The sequence below is a fragment of the Typopeltis vanoorti genome, chromosome 1, assembly GCF_054136105.1.
Source record: "Typopeltis vanoorti isolate ZY-2024b chromosome 1, IOZ_Tvanoo_1.0, whole genome shotgun sequence".
Classification (NCBI taxonomy): Eukaryota; Metazoa; Arthropoda; class Arachnida; order Uropygi; family Thelyphonidae; genus Typopeltis; species Typopeltis vanoorti.
In genome coordinates, this window is record NC_143549.1 from 178,631,349 (window position 1) to 178,656,483 (window position 25,135).

At 36.0% G+C, this 25,135-nt stretch overlaps 1 protein-coding gene across 3 annotated transcripts in view; it reads right to left on the reverse strand.

Moving 5' to 3' along the window:
* Positions 1 to 25,135, reverse strand: part of LOC150110672 (glucose transporter type 1-like) — a 1,175,276-nt gene that overhangs the window by 933,031 nt on the left and 217,110 nt on the right. For all 3 annotated transcript variants that reach the window (XM_090395569.1, XM_090395562.1, XM_090395554.1), the window contains exon 3: positions 24,099 to 24,356. The gene's annotated coding sequence lies outside the window, so the exon portion shown is untranslated. The remainder of the gene's footprint in view (positions 1 to 24,098; positions 24,357 to 25,135) is intronic.

Genomic DNA, 25,135 nt, shown 5'->3' on the forward strand with positions numbered 1-25,135 from the left:
TTTAGAATAGAGGAAGCATCTTATTTTGGACTTGAGGCCGCATGTTTTTACGTGAAGAATATGACTTATAAAACGTAAGGATGGCAAGTGCCTCTTTACTTCCTCTCAGTACAGTCCTGACGTGACTTCTGGAAACTTCGATCTGTTTCGCAAGTTGAAAGAACCACTCCATGGGAAACGCTCTACTACCATTCACGAGGTTTGTGCTGAAGTGTCCTGATTTATCAGCAAAAATTGATTTGCTAACAGGAAAACAACATTTTATATCCAAACGTTGGACAGCTAATGAGCCAAAATGATGACTATGTTGAAAGCTTGTAAATGAATGATGTCGTTCAGTAAATGTTTGACTTAACACCCGTTGTACAGGGTTCCATGAAAATTCATCGAAAAAATAGTTAATCCAAAGACAATTCATCGAACGACAATTCGTCGAAAAAACAATTCACCGAAAATTTTAACTAAAATTTCATTAAATTGATCCAGCCAAAGCGGAAGTGCTAATATCATTTCTAAACTTTTTTTCGCAAATGTTATGATAAAAGTGATCCATTTAGAACAAAAACTGAACCATGCAGACAGCTTCTTGTACCGACAACTTACTAATTCCGCTAAGTCAAAGAGTTATTGTAATACACAATTTGGACACGTGATTTCTTTGTTGCCCCGAATATAGCTGAACCGAAAACTGGAACGGTTCGACATTTTCTTGTAAAAGTTTCAGATAGCGAATCTGATTCAGATTCGCTACTTGAAACTTTTATTCATCCCATAATAATTGTATTTGAATTATTATGAGATGAATAAAATCTATCCCATAATAATTGCTGTATTGAAGTCGGATATTACTACTAGTAACACTAATAATAATGGAGCCTGCGTAGGCTGGGCTTTTCCTCCCGGAAACCGCAAATCAGTCCCATGAACAGACATGAAACAGTTTCGGACAAGAAAGACAATAAGAATCCATATTGTTCTATAATTATTCCCTATTAAAGTAGCACTGCTTTCTCACTCTGCACGGTTCAGTTTTTGTTCTAAATGGATCACTTTTATCATAACATTTGCGAAAAGGTAAAATTTTCGGTGAATTGTTTTTTCTATGAATTGCATTTTCGACGAATTGTCCTTCGATTAATTGCCTTTTCGATGAACTCTCCGGATATCGTTGTGCGGTGTGCAGAATGCTTGAATTTTCCTCGTATTCTTATGACACCTTTTTCTTAAGGAATTCAAACTGATACCTCCCGGACCAATAGAGTCGTTGGTTAGCAAGTAAACTAAGGAGGTATTTCCGCGTTACATTCTGTGATGTGTAAATTATAAAATAAGACTAATCAAGGATTTTTAGTGATTTCTCGCGTCACTCGTAGAAGGTGAATTTCAGCAAATGGCAGAAGGATGGAAGAGTCCGTGAGTGCAAAACGAACACACTTGGAACGAGATTAAGCTAAGGCTCATAAATGATACGTTTCGGTTTTCTACAGCATGAAATCGAGGCGTGTTTAAATAAATTAAAACGGTGGCACAGGCGAAATTTCAAGCAAGACCCTGATCGTTATATCAACGTTACACTTAAAGTTCTCGACGAAAGTCCCCCTAGCTTATTCGGTTTCGACAATGCCCTTCAGTCGGAAATACATAAGTTCGAATCTCGTTTAGGACTTCAAAAACCTTTATCGTGGCCTTTTCAACTGAAGGTGAGTTAGCTGGTCTCATACGTATGTAGCAGCGTTTGTTTCCTCCGGGAAACTCAGGTGTTACGTGTGTTGCGTGTGTTCTACTCGCTGGTTTGCCTGCAAAACAGGCAAACCAGCGAGTAGAACACACGCAATTTACATACAAAATATGCTTACGCGCACAGGGCTAACCACCTTATCCTAGAATTATGAGGTACGAAATCCAAGGATACTTGGAACGTCGTGGACGTTTACGTGACTGATGATGATAAAAGTTCTGGATGAAAAGAAAATTAAATGAAATATTTAATTTTAATGAAAATTAAATTAAATGAAAAGTAAATTTCATTCTTCTAATGTACTGAACAAAAGTTGAGTATTAAGGAATTGAATTTAGACATGCGTACTGCATTATTCTTGAGTTCAGCCACTTTAAAAAGAGGCGAAAGGATTTGATAGCGGTAATCACGTTTCTCTCCCCCCCACCCTCATTTCCTGAAGTGTCTTTTGAAAGATTTTTTATTATTCACTCTGTTATTTAGGATCAATCCCATTTATTACAGTTCGTATGCTCTAAGAAAGTTTTTATAGATAGGAATTATTTGTGATTTAGAATTACAGCCCTCCTCCATTCTTTGATCTACTAATGATTTTTTTTTAATATTTATCTTGGGAGAGGGGAGAGATAGATGCACAGTATAATGACTTCATTTGCCAAATTTCAAATATTTTTGAAATTTGGAATAAGAACCTTCCTTTATTCCTGGTTTTTTAAAAAATACTGACCCTACGAACCAACACTTCTTTTTTTTTTTTTTTTTGAAAGTTGGAAAGTTTGACCTACTCTTTTTGATGCTGTTGCCCATTATAGTGTGTAAATTGGTATATGTTTCACTCAAAAATGGTGTGAATCAAAAAAGGTGTGAATTCAAACGTCATGCATAAATTTTTTAGAAGCATCTGTTTCGTGAGCAACCACAGGGTTACTTACTGTCTTTACAGTTCGAACACTGAGGAACTGAAGGATCCGAAACAACAACTCGCACGCTAAGTTTTTTTTTGTTTGTTTGTTTCAAATATGACAATGAATCGAGTTGAACTTGGGATTATCCAAGAGCGATTTTTTAATAAATCTCAGTCACTCATATCCACAATATTTTTGAGCAATGCATGTGGTGTAGAACGAAGCAGGGTAAAGGGAAACTACCAATGCATTTAGAAAGTTATCTCCTTCCCTTAATGCTACTATTAAGGGAGGGAGATAACTATAGAAAGAAATTATTATTATTATAATACAGGTACCGCCATGGAGTCCGAAGACTCATCGCGGGAGACCCAATCTATCATACCTCTCCTTGAACTCATTAGCAGAAAAAGCACTCACAACTGACTGTGGCAACTCATTCCACTCATTCACCTCACCACTCTCCAAGCAAAAAATCTAGTCCTCACACCACTACTAATCAGACTTTTATTCACCTTCCACAGATGACCCCTTGTTCTGGTCGCTCTAGTCAAGTGCTGAAACATTTCCACTTACTCAATCCTATAAAACCCTTTAAGCAACTGAAATGTTTCTATCAATCCCATCTTTTTTCTGAAATCAACCAACTTCTGCAATCCACACACCTTCAATCTCTCCTTATAGGTAACATTCCACGGGCCACTGACCATCTTGGTCAGTGAAGTCACTCGCCTCTGAATCTTCTCCACGGTTTCCTCATCCCCAAGAAACCCAGGGGACCAGACTTGAACATAATAGTCCAGATACGAGAGTATCAAGGACTTATAAAGAGAACACCTTCCTTATCTCTACTTGTTAATGTGTTCTTCAATAGCGAAGTAATTCATGGGTTACCTCAGCAATATGTCCTCTAAACTTTAACTCTCTGTTTGCCACTATCACTCCTAAATCTCTAGCTTCTTCTATTTCCTGGGGTACGATGCCACACAGTACAATGTGATACACGACTTGTAATCTATTTATCCCAAAATGCATAACCTTACATATCTCCACTTAAACTGACACCATTAACTTTTTCCCATACTGACAGCCTATTTAAATCGTCCTGCAACTCTCCACATCGCCTTTATTAACTATAGCGTTACCTAATTTTGCACCATCAACAGACAACTGAATATTTCATTCCCGATTATTTCCTATATCATTTAAGTGCAAATTAAACAGTAGAGGTCCCAGCACCGAACCTTGCGGCATACCACTAGTCATCTGTTTTTGCCTCGATTCTGCCCCTCCATATACCACTCTTTGATACCTGTCCAGCAGCCACCCTGTTCTTCACTTAACCCCGTTTATTCTAATTTGTATAACAGAATTCCGTGTGACATTCCATCAAATGCCTTTACAAAATCATCGCGTAGCCATTTCCTTTACCCAACTCATTTGTTATAAAAATTAGTAAATTACTAAGGCATGACCGACCTTTCACAAAGTCATGTTGCCCCTTATACCGTATCATATTCTTCTCCACCCATTCTTGAATTTTCTTTTAACCAATTTGTTTCTTATATATTTCTAATTTTGACCAATTTTCCAGTACTTTTACCACCACGCCTGAGAAACTGATTGATCTATAATTTGCTACTGTGGTCTTAGAACCCCCAAAGGAATTTTGACCTCTTTCCACTCCCTTGGAACTCTACCAGAGCTGAGACTTGAATTAAAGAGCCTAATCAAAGGCATTTCCCTTGCATATTCTCGAAAACCCTAGCTGATATCTCTTTCTTGCCTGATCCGTAAGTTTGGTGGTCACTTTTCTCTTTCCCCTCCACAGCATTTTCTTCTTCTGCAGCTCACGCGTAATGATATTACTCATCCATTTAACTCCGACCCGATTAACCCTCCTCATCCCAGGTATACCATTTAATATTGCTTCCTCTATATGACCTTTACCTATATTTCATGCACTAATCAACATTATAATCAACAAACAGTCATAAATTATAACGAACAAATAAATGCAGTTTCCCTGAAAGTTCAAACACCACATACAAAGTGGAATAACAAATTAATATGGATTTCAATCGAACGTTGCTCAATTAGGCTTCAAAATGTTTTGTTTGTGTTCAGAGTCCTTACTGACTTTCAGATGAAATACTGATAAGTATTTCATAGCTGTTTTAACCTGAATACCTATTATGTACGTAATACACCAATTACGTACTACGTGTTTCTCTCGAAATGTTGCCGAAGTAAATTAGATTGCATAGATGTTGTAGATTGAAAGCAGCCTTGAGCGGAGTGTTTCGACAGCTCCACCTATACAGTTTTTAATCCACGCAGATCACCATAAAAGTCTATAGACAGCGAATTTTTTGTTGTTTTCACAATAAAAACGAATTAGGACAACGTTTGTATTTTGCCATTCGATCTTGTGGTCAAAAAAAAAAAAAAAAAAAAAAAAAAAAAAAAAAAAGCGCAGAAGATGGGATGGATTGCGAAGAGACAGAATACAGCAGTAAGAGGATAGTTACTGCGTGAACAGATGGCGTTCAGAATTGGTCAGATCACGTGACTCGAATTATAATGTATCGTTCCGCTTCAATTTATGGATACTGTTGAACGTTTGTGGTGACCCCCCCCCCTCACTTTCTGTGACGGCGCAGATTAGTAGAGCATAGCGGCATACGGATTATGACGGCCAACGACGATAGAATGGCTCGCCGTAACAATAATTTGCTGCAAACCCTTCTAGGAAACGGCAATAAAAATGGCCTCCGAATATATATTTCGATGATTAAGTGCTCGCAAAAGCATGGAAATCTTGAACGTAAATGGCTATAAAGAGATGAGCAGATACATGGCTTTACTGCATTGCGGGCAAAAACAAGACTGTGCTGTTTTTTTTCTTCCCCCCCCCACCCCAATGATATCTTAAAGTCACACTTCCAGCGGTTTTTGTCTCTTCCCAAAATAATTTGCCTAGTTTAAAATAAAGCACATTAACTGTCGCATTCAGTAGAGGTAGATGTCGCTAGTATCGTTCTCCATCTTTCACCAGACCGGCAACATTAAAGTCGTTCATCAGTCTCAGGTCATTTTAATGTATTATGTTTAAGACGTGAATGTATTTTTCGATCTTTTCGTGCTTCTGAGTCCCGTGATCTACTACCTACTTATGCTGCGAAACTTCGCACATTTTATTGGCATTTAAACCCTCTAGCGACAGGCAAATATTCAGGATCCTTAATCCTCCTTTCTCTCCCTATCCCACCATCGTATGCTTCTGAGTTTGCCATGTTCAGCACTTCATCGCTCTCTCTCTCTCTCTCTCTCTCTCTCTTTCAAATTTTACTGTCTGCCTATAAACTTTTATGGTTATGTTTCTCACGCATATTTAACTATGTTGCTAGTTTTTATAGAAGAATGTTTGTTGTTGGAGCCTCCAGTAAGAAAGGGGTACGGTAATTTTATTTAAATAGCTGAGAAAGAGAAATGGCGAAAGATAAAAAATGAAAAATGACGACAGCAAGTAAAATGGGAGAGAAATAAGAAGGGAAATAAAGGAGTGGAAAGAGGGAGGGGGATGTAAAGAAGGGAATGAAAAGAAACGTTGAAAATGGAGGTTGCAGGTGATAACTCAAGATTGTAAATAAAATGAAAAAAAAAAAAAACTGAACGTAAATTGAAGTATACTTTATACGAATCCACTCATTTGAATATACAAAACAAAGAATGGAAAAGTAAATCAAAACCAAAGAATAAAATATGACAGAACGAAACAAAAAAGTGTTTTAAAGAAGACAAAAAAATACGGTGCAATAGCAATGATACGCATAAGAAGAAAAAGGTAACTGAAGGAATAAGTGATGAACAAACAGAATACAACGCCTTTACTAGGTACTTCATCACAATGCCATAGAAATAATTTCATAGTCAAGTTAATGTTTTAGTTAATTAAACTGAATAATAATTGACCTTCCAATAATTTAAAAGAAATGGAAAATCACCTGGAGAAGATAAGCTAGGTTCAGAACTATATAAATACGCAGGAACAAGATTCAAAGGAAGACTCTTATTATTTTTAAATAAAATATACTCAACTGGTATCCCCCCCCAATAGAATGGAAAAAAGCAATTGTGATTCCTATCTTTAAGAAATGTAATAGAGATGACCCTAAAAACTATAGAGGTATCAGTACACTAAATTCATGTTACAAAATATATAGCAGAATCTTAAATAGCAAACTAATGAAATATTCCGAAAACTATATATTAATAGTGCAGAATGGATTTAGAAAAGGACGATCATGTATAGACCCACCTTTGGCCTAAAATTAATAATAGAGAAAAGAAGAGAATATAATTTAGAAACACATATTGCATTTATTGACTTTGAAAAAGCATTTGACAAAGTTAAAAGAAACATATTATTTAACATATTAAAAGAAAGACAAATACCAAATAATATCCTAAAAGCTGTCACAAGTATATATGAAAATAATCAAATACAAATAAGATTAAATCATGAGCTATCATATACAAGAGAGATAAACCAAGGGGTCCGACAGGGATGTCCCTTCTCAGTAACTCTTTTTAATATCTACTTAAATGAAATAATAATAAAATGGAGTAAAAATTTACATCAAGGAATTAAACTTTCACCTACAGTTAACTTAAACACTCTCCTCTTTGCAGACGACCAAATAATAATTACAAATTCTGAAGATAACTTACAGAAAGCTATTTTAAATCTAAATGAGATATCCAAAGATTATGGTATGATAATATCAACGGAAAAATCAAAAACTATGGCCTTTAAAGGACAAGATCCAGCAAGAACTAAAACAGTATTAGATAACAAGATCTTAGAAAGGTGAATTCATTTAACTACCTAGGATGTATGATCACATATGAAAATGAAAAAGATATAAACATAAAAATTGCAAAATATTTAAAAATGACAGGTGTAATTAACTCTATATTTAAACCAAACCTAGTTCAAAAACAAACCAGGCTAAAAGTATACAATACATTAGCCCTAACCGGTCTTAATGTATGGAAGCGAAATCTGGACAATAAAGCAAAAAGACAAACAAAGATTAAAACAACAGCAGAAATGAAGTTTATGAGAAAAACTGCAAAGTATACCCTATTTGATCACAAAAGAAACGAAGATATTATGAAAGAATTAAACCAAGAACCAGTAATTGAAAAAATTAAAAAATATAAACATAAATTGATGGAACACGTTCAAGGAATGAAAACAGAAAGATTACCAAAACAAGCCTTAAAGTACAAGCCATTAGGAAAAAGAAAACCAGGACGTCCTCTTAAACGATTCAACGATGACTTCTAAGGCCGGAACAGGCCATACTAGGCCTAAATCCTTGATAAGTATGATGATGATGATAATTTAAAAGACAAACAAAAAGAGTGTGCTGTAAAACAAAATCATCGCCTATTGATTCTCATGTTAACTATCTTTGGCAAAATATTGGATCAGTTACGATTCTTACTTCAGCCTACAACTAGAATCAGATCATCAGTATGATTTTTCCATGATTAGCAATCGAAGTTTTATTTATCGTTATTTCCAATTTTAATACTTAGGGCTTTTCTTATTCATTGGTGATACCAACCGAGACTATGCTGCCAAAAGTATTGGAAGAAATTCACCAAAGAAATACAAAGAAAGATGAAAACAGTAGGTTTATAACAAGGTATGACGTACTTTTGTATCACGGCATTTAATTGGTGTGTGCAAAATTTTTATGAACTCCTTTACGAGAAATCCGCCTTTCATTCGGGACTAGCATGTGTTCAGATTGAGAATCTAAGCTTGTCAGTTATTAAGACTTGGACTTAATGTTATTAAGTCCAAGTCATAATAGATCTTGTTGTATGACAGGCAACATTGACTTGCTGGAAAAAGTATGGCTTTTCGCCATGCCATTCCATAAATGTAGCACATGCATTCGTAATCCAGAACCTGGAAGTGCACCATGAATCATGGTAGTATCGATATAAAAAAAAGAAAAGAAAAAAAGAAAACCGATTCCAAATCACGAGAAACATCCCCATACTATCACAGCCATGTGCTTAAGAGTTCGGTCTTGCTCGCATTGTTCACCATAACCCGATGAAATCGGCTTCGGTAGTCCAGCTTTTTATTCTTAAACCACAAAAACTGGATTCAGGACTTTACTCGCTGATGAGGATTATCTCTTACTGCCATGTTCAAGGTCATTAAGCTGTGCTCCACGTACTATTTTAGTTCAACTTGCACGTGATGTTTGGTGATTTTGCTCATTTGGAATTGTGACATCAGAAATGGAAACGAAAATAATAGGTTTTGTTAACAATACACATGCACGCGCACACAAGCGCATTAATCTATTGTTTTATATAACACAACACGTTGTTTTCATATTGTCATCCTCTGCCATCGTCAATTATTCGTTCTTGACTCGGAAATTTACTGATCTCCGTTAAAAAGCACGAAATAAAACAAAAGAGGTATAATGGCAACAAATAAAACTTCATCATTACTATACCAAACTTTTTGTGCGCATTTCTAACTAAAAAGGTCACAAGCGATTTCCTGATATTTGGACAACAGCCGAATAAGAAGGTATGACGTCATAGAAGCTGACATAAGATCATAGTGGAACAAACAAACAAACAAAACTATTCTACGTAGCGAGAGATGTTATTGATATTTTAATAATGGATATTTTGATAATTATCCCGATAACAACAAACCATTGGCACTTTATTATAAAACGTGCGGACTGTTAAACAAATCAAATTTGCATCTCAAGTACCTACAGATAATAGCAATGCATTCTTGAAATGTAGTTGGTGTGACGGCCTCACACAGTGAGATAGAAACGGTTCAAATCCCGTCAACGACGATAGAAATTCTAGTATTTTCACATTCCTATCATCTATTGCTTGCGCTAGCTAATTAATGATCCCTTTTGCTATTTAATTATTTTTTTATTATTACGTGACACCTGTCTTCGCGGAAGGACATTTCGTACCACACAACCCTCTATCAACATTACTTAATCCGCCATCCACAGTACGCATCTATAGGATGACGTACTGTGGGTGACGGATTAAGCAATGTGGGTGGCGTACGCCGGTATGGGATTGGATTTAATTAACGAATTCAATTAGCACGCAACTTAAATTATCTTAAAGACTGAGCGACCTCTTTATTTTCTAAATGTTTCTCTCGCAAACCCTCGTGAAAATCCTTGCAAATTAAAACACGCAAAAAAGTTAAAAATGCATTTCAAATGACCCTAATTTTTGGATGGGTCATCTGCGTTCAATGATACGATTCATTGCTGTGCTTCGGGAGAAGACGCTGACCAACATCGACCATGGGATGTCTTAGCTTTCATTGTTGACTGAAAGATTACACAACTGAGACGCTTATGCACTCTCGTGCTCTGAATAACCAAACACTGCTGACGTTCTTCCCTTTCCACTGTGTGTGTCGCGTGACAACGTTTTCCACCACCCTGTTTGACACTACCCGATTTTCAAAACGCTTAAATGGTGAAAAGGAAAAAAAGCTATCCCCATGAGAGCCGTTTCTTTGCGGCCTAGAATTTTTAATTATTAAACGCTGCGATGGCGTTTTGTCGTCAGCAAATTAGTCTCGTATGCTATGACGTGATGGCTTAGTTAATTTCCAACAAGTCAAATTTGTCGCTGCCGGCGTGGTAGAAACGGTGCCACACACACACTTTGACTACATCGGGAGGAAGCGGGAGGGGGGAGAGAAGGGTTATAATTACTTACTACTGACGGCCATTACCGGTCGCTAGTGAAGGCGTTAATTACAAAATCCAAATTACACACGTTAAATTTTCACAATGCTGTCGCTCGGGTTCCGTGATTATAAATGGTAATATTACGGACGTCTTGTCACATTCGCTACTTTCACTACACTTCAGAGAGAACACTGGCATGTCGTAACACCGACCGTAGATTATCCACTGTTGATCGGAGATTTGTCGAGGGTCAGCGGATGTCTCGAGCATCTATATTTACGACTTCGGATGGTTGCTGATTAGTGAGCGGGCTGAAAGAAAATGAGCCGATGTGATGGCTGCGAATTGTCACTCTCCGAGAGAGAGAGAGAGAGAGAGAGAGAGAGAGAGAGAGGGGTTGGTTCTTGGAAAATGTGATCATAAAGAGATTGGTTTTACAGAACTTTAAGGCCTTTTAAAAGGAGGGGAATTTCATGGAAAAGATATTGCGTTTAACTGTTACGTTCGGAAATAAAGATTTCTCCATCTTGTCGTTTTAAATGCAGGAAAAATAATCATTTTGAGATAGGAATGCAACACAAAAAGTGATTCATTTGACGACTGATATAAAAATAAAAAAGGATGCGTCGTTATATGGCTTCCACTGTAAACCTACAGTACATTAGTACCAAGAATGAGCTAAGGATTTTTTTAATTAATATTTTTCTATTATTATTAATTTTTGCTTGCTCAAGAGACCAACCTTGAACTTTTGAAGTCACTTCAGCCCTCCATTAACCAGGCCAGCAATTTTAAGAAGTAAACAATAAGAAATAACTACAAGTAAACAATACACTAACGAAACAATAAAAAAAGGAACAGAAGCGATTGAAGGAATAAGCACAATACAGGAAGGAAAAGCGGGAATTTTAAATATAACAATTAGTTCTCTTCTACATATTATTTTTGTAATCATTTTAATAAAAATGTGAATATTTTTAAAATTAATATTAGTAATGATTTTTATTCCGACGATGGAAATGTTTGATACTTTTCTCTGGTAAGAAAATGTTCTCCAAAATATACTTGGAAGCTAAAAAGAAGTCACAACAGCAACAAAATAGGACTTTACCCAGAAAATTAACTTTTTTTTTTTTTTGTTAGAAGGATCAGTTACCATATCGGAAACGCATTAAAACATAATCATGAAACCAAATTAAGAATTACTGCAAATAAGTAAGAATTAGCTATTCCTCTCAGATTGATAAACGCTACATTTTGCATATTAATTTTATTTGCCGTGAAGGTTTTTGTAAAAGCTGCAATGCAAACGAATATGTGGCTGACATTAAAATATTTCCCTGAAGATATCTCTGTAAATCGATATCTTTGCCAATATAAGAAATATTTATTCGCAGGCATCCACACCCGAACTTCAATGTACCGCAATTCGGAACAGTGGAATTTAATGCGACAAATTATTTATGTCAGATCAACCTGATATGGCTGTTATTTTTAATCAATACTGCGGTTAGATTTCAAACAAAAAGTTACATTTAAAAAAGTTAAACGTGATTTTTTAACCTGGAGGAGAAAATAACTGTATTGTAAATTTTCAATCAACAAAGTTTAAATTTGAAGATTCACACATTTATTTAAATATTAAAGTATATTAGAAAAAGTAGCAAATTAAACAACTACTGAATTCATTATTTTAAAAAATTTTGATTATTCTTCAGATTATTGTATTGTCTGTTTAACTGCCTTAATTTTTTTTATATATGAAGTGTATTTATTTTACCAACAGAGGTTGGTGTATGTACATTTAACCCCGTGTGGTGTCCGGGATAATAATAGCGCTACTGTAGCCCATGCATGTCGTAAGAGGCGACTACAATGAGACGCAGAGTTTCGAGAGTTTCGCTCCCTTAGATTTCTTCCGGAATTTTGTTCCCGGTGAGGGGAAGGAGGGCTTAGATTTCGGAGGGTTCGCCCAGACAGAGCATTTTGAGTCTCTTTGGAGAGTATTCTCCGGCGTGGCCCTTCAGGGGCCTCGTCGGTAGATGCTTTACCCTGGAAGATGAGCGGTTCTGCTCAGTGGTGGTGGAGGGGGCCCGTCACTCACTGGAACCAACGCTGAGTTGGACGATCTTTCGGACACTCGTAAGGAGTGGTCCGTGGGATCGTCTTAATTTTCAGAAAAGGCTTTACTTACATATCAGCCCATGCATGTCGTATGAGGTGACTAAAATGGGTACCCAGGGTGGGTAATGGATGGCAATGCTGTAGCCAATGAAGTTTAAACTGCGGCTCAGCTACTGCTGCTGTTACCCTCTTGCCATGATCAGAGCTTATAGATCTATATTACCCCCTCCATACATTTTCTTCTACAGATAACGGACGGGGAATATGAAAAGCATCTTTGCTTCACCCATCTAGCTAAAAACGTGTACATTTATGCTTATGTGTTTGAGCATCTTTGCGGAACTTGATTATTAGTAAGGTGCAATTTCTAAGTTACTCCTGAATGACGATACGAACAGGGTTAGTCTGAAAAATTGAAATAAGTTTTAGATTTTAAATCAAATCAATCATTTGCTTTTTCTTATGGCTTGCTGTTTAGATACGCCAAACCAACCAAAGCTTGTGTTCAGTGTAGTATGTTAGTAAATTGTTCTCTTTTTGTCGGCTTACTAATTACGCAGGAAGAACTGTTACTTCAGAACTCTTCTAAGACAATCCTTAGATGATGATGATGACAGAAATGGAGAGTGCGCGCATACAAAAAAAAATAATAAATTAAAAACAAATAAATAACATACTGACTGTGAACTAAAGATACAGACTTTGTGTTTATCTATAATTATGATCAGCAAACTCGAATTGCGATGCTCAGCTGAGAAAGATAATATGGAAGTTAAAAGAAAGAAAAAATGAATGATTTGAACACTTTTGCTAGCGAACTGCTAAAGCAACTTACAAATAAATGGCTCTCCCCCAAATCATCTGTTTGTGGATGACCAGAAGAGGTGGGAAACACAAACAACCGCTAAAGAGAACGATGCGCTGGTAGAAATTGTCGCGAGATGGGAACACTGAATGAAAAACGAATAAACCAGAGATGAACTTGGGGACATTCTTAGTTGAACAGTCATTTAAAAGAAGGAAATTTACCGAAAATTGTATTAAATTTCCACTAAAGAGAGACCAGAAAATATGCCTTTTATTCCATGCGCGTAAAATAATCGCGACTCTGATGGATAATAATGGAAACTGCTCTTCTGTGTGGAAGATAAAATGATGCTAAGATCGATTCACGTTCAACGGAAAGGGGGGGGGGGCTCACTGCAGTGGAATTTAAAAGAATTTCAATTCACAGAGAGGAAGATTAAATAACTTGCGGTACGTGATAATTAACATCAATACTGCAAAAATAATTCTTACAACTGAGTTGTTTTCTTCAGGAGCTAAGCGGCAAGTGAGGGGGGGGGGGGGCAGTGAGGATCCCATCCGGGCACTCTAATTTGAAAGGAGGTCTGTGAGAAGCAAGAAGGGAACTAAAATTATAGGCCACTCTATTACGTCCATTCATTGCATAATCTGCAGACATATAACAGATATGGTGGGTTTGGGGATGAAGAACCCTTGTTTCCTGGGGTAAAAATCCTTCCACCTCCATCTAAGGCTGGAAAACTGGCTTCAGTCGAAAATAAATGAAACGAAGAAGCAGTTGTTATCATAGGAATACAAAATGAGGATGCGTGCAATTCTATGATCTTAATGTTTTACATTTTTCTTTTGATTTCTTGTTGCTTCTTTGTTCGTTAAGTTCAGGACGTGAGATTGGAATGCAAGACAGCACTTGCATTCTCCAGAGGAGTGACAGTCTTATTCAAAGTACTGTTCTTGCCGCCAGGCTTGAGAAGAAAAAAAAACTAATTCTTCTTACCTTCACAATTCCCACTGGAATTTTCTCGTCTCTCCCTCGGACTCGACTAACCGCCGTTGCAATCGAAGGCATGTGCAACGATTCACTCCCCCTCCCTGTCTTCCTAATCTTTCCTTGTCAGTGTGTGATGGATCGGGAACGCGGGGAGAAAAACTTAATTAAGCAGTTATCAGTGTGTTAAAAGTGGAGGTGACATCCGGTACGAAGCTTGTTCGATGGAGAACAGTGGAGGGCAAGTAGCACATAATGACCCTCGAAAGCCATTAAGATCGCGGAGTGGAACTGAGCACAGGGAATGCTGTCGTATAACCAGGTCTGCGAATTTTGCAGTCCCTCCTTAGGAAAAAAAATACAGTAAGATATATTAGAGGCTGTTCTAATAAGCGAATACATGGATTAAAAACCTGGCTCTCTGAAATGGCAATTTGTCTTCAATGGTTAACATTATTCGATCCAACGTTGTCCAAAAATTCCCCCAAATTCTGATGCTCAAAGAACGAAGTATCTTCATTCCAATATCTTTTTTTTTTATATAACTTCCACTTACGAAAGTTTGGAAACCTATACAGTATATTGGCCGAATGGTTAATGTACATGGTACGTGGACTATAGATTTTTTTCTATTTTTATTAATTTTTCACTTTTTGTATTTTTTATTTATTTATTTATTTTTTTTTTACATAGTCCGGTGTGGAAACCAAACATGAAACGTCTTTCAAACTACATTAGGCCTCCAATGCGGGCGATGAAATTCATCTTCCACTTAAAGACACTCGCAAACATCCACGCCTACAGCGGGATTCGAACCAGCAGCTTCTTGGTTAGATATCGGATACATTAACGTTCGCAAACTAGGCAGGCAATATACCACACTAAATTGATTTTAAACATAATTTTACAGACGTGCACAGCTAATTATTCGTGTTTTGTAGACATTTATTACAACAGCTTCTGTTTTCTGATAAACTACACATTTTAAAAGGTACAGTAAGATATAATGTTTAGTAATAGTTCAAGAATTTATGCGCGAGTATCTCGTTCTTCTTTTTCTCCAGTTCTTCATTTATTGTATTTGGGCACATACAGTGAATATTATTTCTTACGTTAATTTTATTTTGGTTTAATTTTTTTTACAATGTTTATGCGCATTAAGTGACTTTCTATCGTGTATTGCCATGAAGATAACGAATGATTTTTAGTCTCAAAATTTTCTCAGACTTTTCAAGACAACAGTTAAGTATCATCATCATCATACTATAGTGGAGTCGACAGAGACCAAAGAGCACGTGCAGGTGTTATGATTTGGATTCATAATTCCCTTTCAAAACAGTTAGCATATTATAAACTATGGAATGAACGAATAATAGAAGCCAAAATAAAAATAGACAGAGATTATTTAACAGTTATAATATATTCATTAAAACAAGAGATGCTAGTAATAAATTTGGTTTCAATGAAAGCTGAACTCATCAGAATACCTAACCTACAAAGTTCGATCATATCACTGATATTTTAATATTATTTCATATACATTCGAGCATATAAATTATTTCTTTGTATAAACATATTGAAATTCCAATCGATGAACCAAAATAAAAATCAAGTAGGAGCGCCATCTATTGGTCATAAAATGAACTTAATGGAATCTTCGCGCCTTTTTATATATTTAAGGTTTTCCCTCCTTTTACTTATCGGCATCTTGGCTTTGGCAACGATGAATCGAATAAACTCCGTAACTGGTAGACCCCACCAGCTCCCGATCTGTCTTCCAAACTATTGAACTTGTTATGTCGAAAGGAAGAGGGGGTGGTAAAGGGGAGGATTTACTGATGGAAAGAGGGACGTGCGAGGAAAAGTGGAGAATGGGGGGAAGGAAAGGAAAGGGTGGCAAACCACTAGCTGCTCTCATTTAATTACTGTCAGCAGCAGGGTGTCTGGATGACCTTCGTGACCCCCGACGTTCGGAAAATCTAGGACGCTGTCAGAAGCAGTCTCTCTAAGCAGCCTCCTTCGGGTGACAAGTTGTGACAGCAGCACGCCGGAGTGGCACGAGAGCAGAAGTGATGACGAGGAATGGAGGTGGGGCTAGTTTGGATTCTCGGTGCGAAATCAGAAAGAGGCGAGCGGGGAAACGGGGTTCATTTCTTGCTGCGGAGAAAACGAGCGGATCGCACACCTTCGCCCATTCATTGCGTCGCACGAAAAATGAAGTATTTAGAAAGGCGGGAAGCTGCTTTCACTGGTGCATGTTTACGAAAAGAAATCGCCATGACAACAGTTAATCTTCCGAGTGCGGAGAACGAAACACGTTTCAAAGTTTGTTTCTTTGGGCGTAATTTACGGGCGGGATCCACAATGTGGGATGAATTCTTTATTGATGTCAATTAATTAGATAATTAATCTCATCAAGTAACTTTGGTGTTTTATTAGGCTTAGTGAAGTACGCGGTGACCTGTTAACTTTCGGATCGGTGCCCGTAAGGTCTCTCAATTACGCCGTCGCCGATAAAGGCTTATTAAAGTACTCATTTGAGATATAAGAAGCGTGGCATGTTTAGAAACGAGTTGGCAGCGTACTGAAAGAAAAAAAAAATTCTTTCTTAGTGATGCGTCTAATGCCCATGTGCTATTACATTTCAATTCTGGCAACATCCACGCCCATAGATGGCGCTGTGATGCCTCATTACTGAAACTTTTCCAAAGCTTAAAATCTAATCAAACTGTAAAGAGCTCGCCTTAAAAAGGTCTCATAAAAAATAAATAAATAAAAGTGATTAACTCCCCGTTACATTTTAGATTTTAATTAAGTAATTAAGTTTAACGAAAGACCTTCATAGGGTTACATTTGATATTAAAACTTATAAGATATGAGATATAATCGATTAGTCATCCATGTAATTTATATCCAACATACGCCAATTAATAATGTGCTATTGAAACTAAATATAAAAATAAATGCATAACTTCCATTCATTCACTTGCACGCGTATTCTGGCTTGAATCAAAATATATTTTGGCTCCCACCTAAATATATTCGTAATATATTTAGGGGGGAGATGAATTTCATCGCTCGGTGTGAGACTACCTTATCGGAGGCCTAAAATGATTATAAAAAATAAAATTAAAAAAAAATCCCTAATTCACCAGCGTACTATCGGTTTGCAACCTTTCATGGGTGAAGACATAAATATTAAAACATTAAAAGGTCTACTGTTAGTCATATAAATAATAATAGGAAAAATAATTTCCTATAGTCACAAGAAAAGACAAATTCACCAGTTGAATCAATATTGCATACTTAATAATATAAATTGTATAGAATGCATGTCGATTATAAATATAAACTTGTTTGAAAACAAACATACGAAGACTCGTAATTTTAGTTGCCTCAGAACTACTTCTAAACAACAGCCCTCTCGTGTTACGTTTCAATAATCTCTCTCACGAATATTTCAAATGCCATTTGTAAGCGTAAATCAAAGTTATTAACAGTCCTTCCCATTTCGAGACCAAAACGTAAGGGGCAAAGCAATTGCAAGAAATAAACCAACACACTTCAGTCGGAGGAGAAGTTCGATATATACAAGTAATTTAAAAAAATAAAAAACGGCCGAGAGAGAGATTTATTTGTTCTCGCATTCCGAAGCCAGCAATATGTGAGAATATCATTTGCGAAAGACCCGCTAATGCGTTATCAATATAGTGAGCCAACTGTCGCAGTCATTTCGGAAGGAGCCACGTACCTTTACAAATGCCTCGTTCCTCCTTCACCCTCTTAGGTAAGCACGCATGCGCCTACACATCATCTACAAAGTACCCAACGAACTCTTCTTGCAAACACTTAAAAAAGTAATTTTTCTTATAACAAATCGTAGATCCTAGGAGTTTCTGGAAGCTGTTTTTTTTCTCTCCTCCTTCTCCCCGTGCTCTTAATCCGCTAATACTGTCGTCCTACTTTCTACATGACGCCATAAACCGCTGATATTCCCGACAATTTCTAGAAGTGAGCGAGTGGCATTACCTTGTTCCAGAAAAGGAGGAGGGCTCTACGAATGAAATATGTACCAAATGAGTCTTAACAGACACATGGCTTCGGTGTAAGGAACAGCAGAAAGAACACACATAATGCAGCAACGAGGCTATTTGTCATTCCTCTTCAAATTGCTGCAAGCTTCTGCTAATATTTGGAGCGGCGATCAGTGTGATTGCTGCGGAACAGCGAATGGGTCCCCGTTAATTTTCACCTCGATATTTCACGGATGTTCCTATGCAATACTTTCACAGTGAATTAACTATGGTTTAAATGCTTCTCTATCGAAATTTAAATCTGAAATCATCTTAAATGTAACTACGTTACTAATTAAATATATATATATAATAAATAAAAACACTAACAACAAATCGCTATCATTTTTTTAAATTAATAGTATTATTATCTATATAAATAAAAGGTGCTTTAGAAAAAGTTATAAAATTTTTTAATCATTTTTTTAAATTTCAAAAAGTAATTAATTTTTTTAACTTTATTATAATTTATAATGTTTAATATAAAAATAAATGAAACACACATTTAAACAACTTAATCAGAAATATTTAAAAAGGAACAGTATTGTTATGTTATGGAGTGGCTCAAGCATTGACGAACAGGTTTGTCACCTAACGTGGTTATTGAGTATTGAATTGAATGAATTTGTTTTAATTTTTAAAACAAATGAGCATAATTCATTAAAGTTTACAATTTTTAATATTTGTTTTCAATGTCTATAAATATATTTCGTTTTCGTTTTCAAATTTTATCTTGTCCTTATCAAATGTGTTTATATTTCATCCGATATCTTATCCGGTGAGAGTATTATTCCTTATCTAATACCTTTTATTGCTTTATGATATGCGATCAGTGACAAATTTATCTCTCTTTTTGTTCTTTTTCTTGATTCTTTCTTATCACTCTCTTAAGTTTTTAAATGGAAATTCAAAGATGAGTTATTACGTACATTAAGTCACGCAAGTATGCATCATTATTTTTATAGCAAGAAGATTGCGTGATTTTCCAAACACCTAACAGTTAAAAAAAAAAAAAAAAAACTCCATATAAACATATATATTTGTAAACTAACTTGCTATATAACTGCTTACTGAGTATTTAAACTCTCGTAGCACTCTGCAAGTAGTTAATGAGAGAAAAGAAAGAGCTGCGTTTGAACACTCTCTCTCTCTCTCTCTCTCTCTCTACATTTCCGAAAGCGTCAGTAATAATTTGTTAAAAATCACATTTCCTGTGCAGGGATGTTGGTAAATATATCAAGGGCTGGTTTTCATTTGATTAGTTTCAAGTTTCATCTCAACAGATGGATTCGATACGAACAGCGTCGCTTCTTTTCAGAGAACTTTACGCTCCCTCAGAGATTTTTCCTGTTTTGGTATTGGAAGAAAATATAAGAAAGAAATGATTTTCGATTACTAACACCAGTATTATCCATTTAATATGCTTGTGCTTTTGATTTTCTTCAAAGGTAGCCAATTTCCCAGGATTCGACCGTATTGGAGGTTAATTTTCAGCCGGCTGGTAATGAAAAAAAAACTACCATCACTGTAAATATTGCCTTCCTGTTATTTGCGGTCCACTTCTGCAAACGAACGCACTCGGGACAACCACACACTTTCCCAATTTCCTCCAAGAACAATCTGACTTGTACACTGTCTAGACACCCCTTACACTTACTTTGGTATACCGTCATGGTCGAATGACAAGCTGACGGTGTCGTCCCGAGGGAGGTAGTGTCCATGCGAGGAAATGATTTCCCATTGGACCACTGGCTTGTGTTCGGACTGCAATGAAAAAAAAGGGGGACGGGGGAAGCGAAAAAACACAGAAGGAGAACGAAAAGTCAAAGACAAAACCTGGGAGGTGAGCAGTTAGGCTTAGATTGCTAATCAAAAAATATTATTATCAAATTCCTTTATGATTTGTGTAAACCGGAATGATGACGTCACAGAATGACCACGATGGAGTCGTTTGATGCTATTTCGGTGTTGATAAATTCGTCTGGTCTTTAGCGTGTTGGAAGCGTTTATCGATCGAATAGCAGTATTCATAGACCTAACTTGCGCATTTTTATCAGGATTATCGATTGTAAAAAAGTGGTTTTTGAATGATGTACTGGAAAGGTAACATCTGTAACTCCCCGTTACTTAAGCTAATTATGATTTAAGTAGTTATGGAAAAAATGCAGCAACAGGCATTGTCTATTTGACCTAACACGGAGTAGGTGTGGCCATAATTCACACGCATCAATCATGATTCTTAAATATGCCACAAGAGTGCTGAGTAGAACATTAAATTATGAGCTTCTTTAAAATGAAATTTCCCAAAGGAGGCTTTAATTTCGGCCAAATCGGTTCAAATACCAGCAGAAGCACAATATGTTCTGTGCAGTTACGTGGACGGTTTAAATACAGCGCCAAAGATTTATGTTCTTTCGGTTAATTTGATTAATTATCATTGATTTTGCATGAATAGTAAGTAGGAAGAAATAAGATGATTTCCGTTTAATTAAATTGAATTTCCTTTCTCGTTTCATCCTTAGCATTTCAAATAAAGTAAGCCTTACTATAGTGCGTCAACGAAGAAACATCTCCAGAATACTAAACTTGCGCATACTAAGCGTCACAATATGGCCAACCTTATCAGTGTGCTCCCGTTATAGCGTATTCTCGTCACATCCATTAACTGTGAAGTCAGGCCCCTGACGAGCGCAATGAACCTATGATTTTATGGTGATATGTGCCGTAGGCATTCATAATAACACCATCACAAGTAGAGCTGAAGTATGCAGGCGTTATTTCCAAATGTTATGCACAGTCGCTAAGTACGATAAATATCTAAAGTTCCTATCCAAACAGATGAAGTGTATTTATGTTATCGCAAGCCCACGTCTAATGCATGCCTCTGGTTATACCGATGCATCAGCTGTGTCGTGCGGAGAAGAGACATTTGCAGGAGTAGTTACCATGAGAATGTACTCTCCATACTTACTGTATAACCTCTGGTGATTTTCATTGTTGGAATACCTTTTTCATGTGTCCACCGACGCCTTTCAGATGCTGACTGTACCAGTGACTACATTCAATACATAGTGACACCAGTGAAGTCTTTTTTTTTTTCAACTAAAGAGACTTCTTTCATGAGATGAGCACATTATCACTGTGTGTCTACGAGAATATATTTTTATAGATCCAATCATATTTAATACGACTGGATTATAACTGCGAATTTGTTTTACAACGACTTTAAGGATGCGCACACAACCGGAGAAACGCTGAGAATAGAATGTTGCATTTAATTGTCAATCTTCGAATATCCCTTCCCATCTCTTCCCTCCAGTGACACCTCCCCCAATCGCAATTCACCTGACCTGCGGTTGCTATATTCGTAAATAATGTTGGACTCCACTGATTTAAGCTAGCGTTGCTTTCTCAACGTTTCTCTGGTTAGAACAATAAAAATTATCATCATCTCTCTATGTTAAAAAGAAAAGAGCTGTTTAGTTACTAATCAAGTCATCTCTGATTTAAAAACTTTGAACAATTCAATTTGCGAACTGTTTTTCTCCATCATTCTGTCTGTAATTTCATTTTGTCTGGCTAGTTTCTTTCAGTTGATGATTTCATAAAGCATGGAAACATTTCTGGACATGGCATAAAATGCAATTTGTTGCTATGGTAACATGATGAAGATTAAATGCAGTTTTTTTTTTTTTTTTTAATAGTCTACCATTTCGCATTAAGTTGTTTAGAAGTTCATCATTCACGGGAAAATTCAATCATCGAATTACTTAACCGGAAGCAATCACAGAACACATAAGTTGTTTAAACTATTAAGAAATGCTTTCGTGTATTTATTTAAGGCATCATAATGATCGCATGCATTACTAGAAAAACAAAACAGTGACGATTAAATATTTTACATCAGCAGATTACATCTGCCATCGAGCTATTTCAAGTATTCACGAAAACAAGCAATTAGAATCTTTTCTGATTTTTTTTCTCTTTTTTATTCTTTCGTTTACAAAAATGCATTTTCTAAAGGTTTACAAAAGTTTATAAAAATGCATTTTCTAAAGGCAGACTTTAAATGAAACTATGAAGTGTGTAAACGATGAATACGATAGCAATAGACTCAATAATTCCTTTTGGAATAACGCGAAATTCCTAAATTGGATTTAAATTAAATCACCCAACGATACGTAGTTTGAAGTGATTCCAAAGTTTCAAAGCTATCATCCCCTCGATGAATAATACTTAAATAGCCTTGATGAATACTTAAATACGTTAAATTTCTAATATGCTCTCACCACTGTGTTCAAATGGACAGTCCCTCGGGTAATTGCATTTAATATAATAAACCAGGTTTTTAATGCTTATATTTCATCCGCAAAAGGGAAGGAAACCCCCTTTATCCAGCATTCAAAGTATTTCATCTTGATCTAAGCTATTATAAAAATATATGATTCATAACTAAGCATCTTTACTTATTTTTACGCAGACGTGGACTTCCATGTCTTCGAAATGCGGGTGTTTCTAGATTGACTTTTCTCCTCTGAGGGGGCAGAAAAATATTAGTTCACTTTTCTTGAGCAATCGCTTCGTTTTCGTGATTTAATACTATTTTAGTTAATTTTAGCTTGAACACTCCTAGAACGTTTTCCCTCCTCTGATGCGACTTTAGTCCAGGTGTAAGAAATCAATAAGATAAAGTATTTTCCACTAATAATGCCCCAAAGGTAATTAAGATTCAGTTTGAGTAAAATCTATTTGTAATCTAAGGCTCTGAGGGTTGGAAACATTTGACGACCCTGAATTTACTGTGATTGTTGGAATAAGCCTGACAACAGTGGGTTAGGCTTAGAAAAATAAACAAAAAGAGTAGTTTTCTTTTATTATTTATTACGGAAAACACTTTTTATTGTCTTTTGCATGTAAAGATAAACTGAATTTTTACTTCTACGTTACGTCGTAATTTTATTGTTAAGTTGCTTCAGAAAATGAGTTTCTTGTTCATTATAAAATATTGAAACAATAATTAAGTACCTTAGTTGACTGTATTTAGTACTTAGCTATTCTCTTATAAAGATAAGCGCAAAGGTCTAATAATAAAGATCACCAAAAAACAAAATTCACACTTTGCACCTGGCCAATGAAGCATCGAGTGTTTCAAAGAATTTAAATAATAGTGCGATGTCTTTAACAGAATTCACATCACTTCTATTTCACACACACACACACACACACACACACACACACACACACACACACACACACACACACACACACACACACACACACACACACCTGTCTCAAAATAATGGACATAATCAAAAATGTGAATAGATCCCACGCCGCCTGCTCAACACATACACTCATATCGCTTTTGAAATCCACTGGTTATTCTACTGTTTTAAATTGTAAGTTCACAAGACTGTAAGTTTCTGATCAAACCGTTTAGTTATATATATTAGTACGTTTCTGTTTTTTACTTTTTCTTTCAGCTACAATTGCTAAAAATCGCTAAAAAGTTCAATGAAAATAAATCTGATTGAAAAATTAATTTTAAAAAAAATGCGAACTTCTACTGTTATGAATACAATATAACGATAAATAAACATTAAACAAGTATATTTTAATGATCGTATTGAAATAGGTTTGTGTTTTTTTTTCTTCAGAAAAATGAGATTCACTTACGTTATCTCCAATAAACTCTGTGTACGTGGCTTGAGCCACAGCAGGAACTCGGGCCTTCGTCAGCACAATCCGAAACCAGAGCAAACAGACAGACGAACTGGTGCATCCTATGCAATCAGCCAACTCCAAAGTGCGGAGGTTCTCCTTGTATGTCGTTCTGGTAGGCATCTAGTAGGCAACATCCCTGGTATTTTGTGTTAATTTCTTCGATTATATCCTAGTGGAAATTCTATTCCAGTAAAGTTCCGAAACCAAACCCTTTAAAGAAAACGGAAATGGATTTAATGTACTCTTATTAGTATAAGGTGCGGATAGAAGAGAAAAATGCCAACAATAAGAAATGCTATCAGATTTTTATTTAGAATATAAATGCAATTAAAAATAAACTTTATGCATAAGAACATAATTCATTGTTCAAAGTCATTTGTAATATAAAAAATAACACGAATGTTTATCAAGCCTTTTAATTCTCTCTACAGGACAAACGGAGAACTGAAGAGAAATTAGAATAATTCTTAATAAAGAAGTATTTTTGTTCATGGTGTAGACATGAGCTATGTCGCGTGTCATCAATGGGTTAATGTAACAAACACAATTTTTGCTGCATTAACACGTTCCACAATTTCTATCTTTTTTAGACAGGAAATTCAAAACAAAAATGTTCAAAAGATACTTTGCTGAACATATTATCTTATAAACTATCGTTTTAATTGTTACAACATTTAATCTTCTTGATGTGTTCTGTTTCGTGCTTACTGATTTAGACAGCCCGCTACAAATGTGTGCAGTGATTCTCTTTATATTTTTAAAACATTATTAAAGAGGGTTCTAGAGAAGCGGAGATCTGTTGGACTGGATAGAATTAGGGACCAAAGCAACTGAAGCTATGCGCGTGTGTGTGTGGGGGGGGGGAGGTAATTGTAAATATGTCTCTTTAATTTCCTATATTCTTCGACTATTTTGCGTTATGTTTTGCAAGAGGAAAAATCAGAGATTCACGGAGGAAAATAACGCCACCTAAACATGAGATCGGCCAA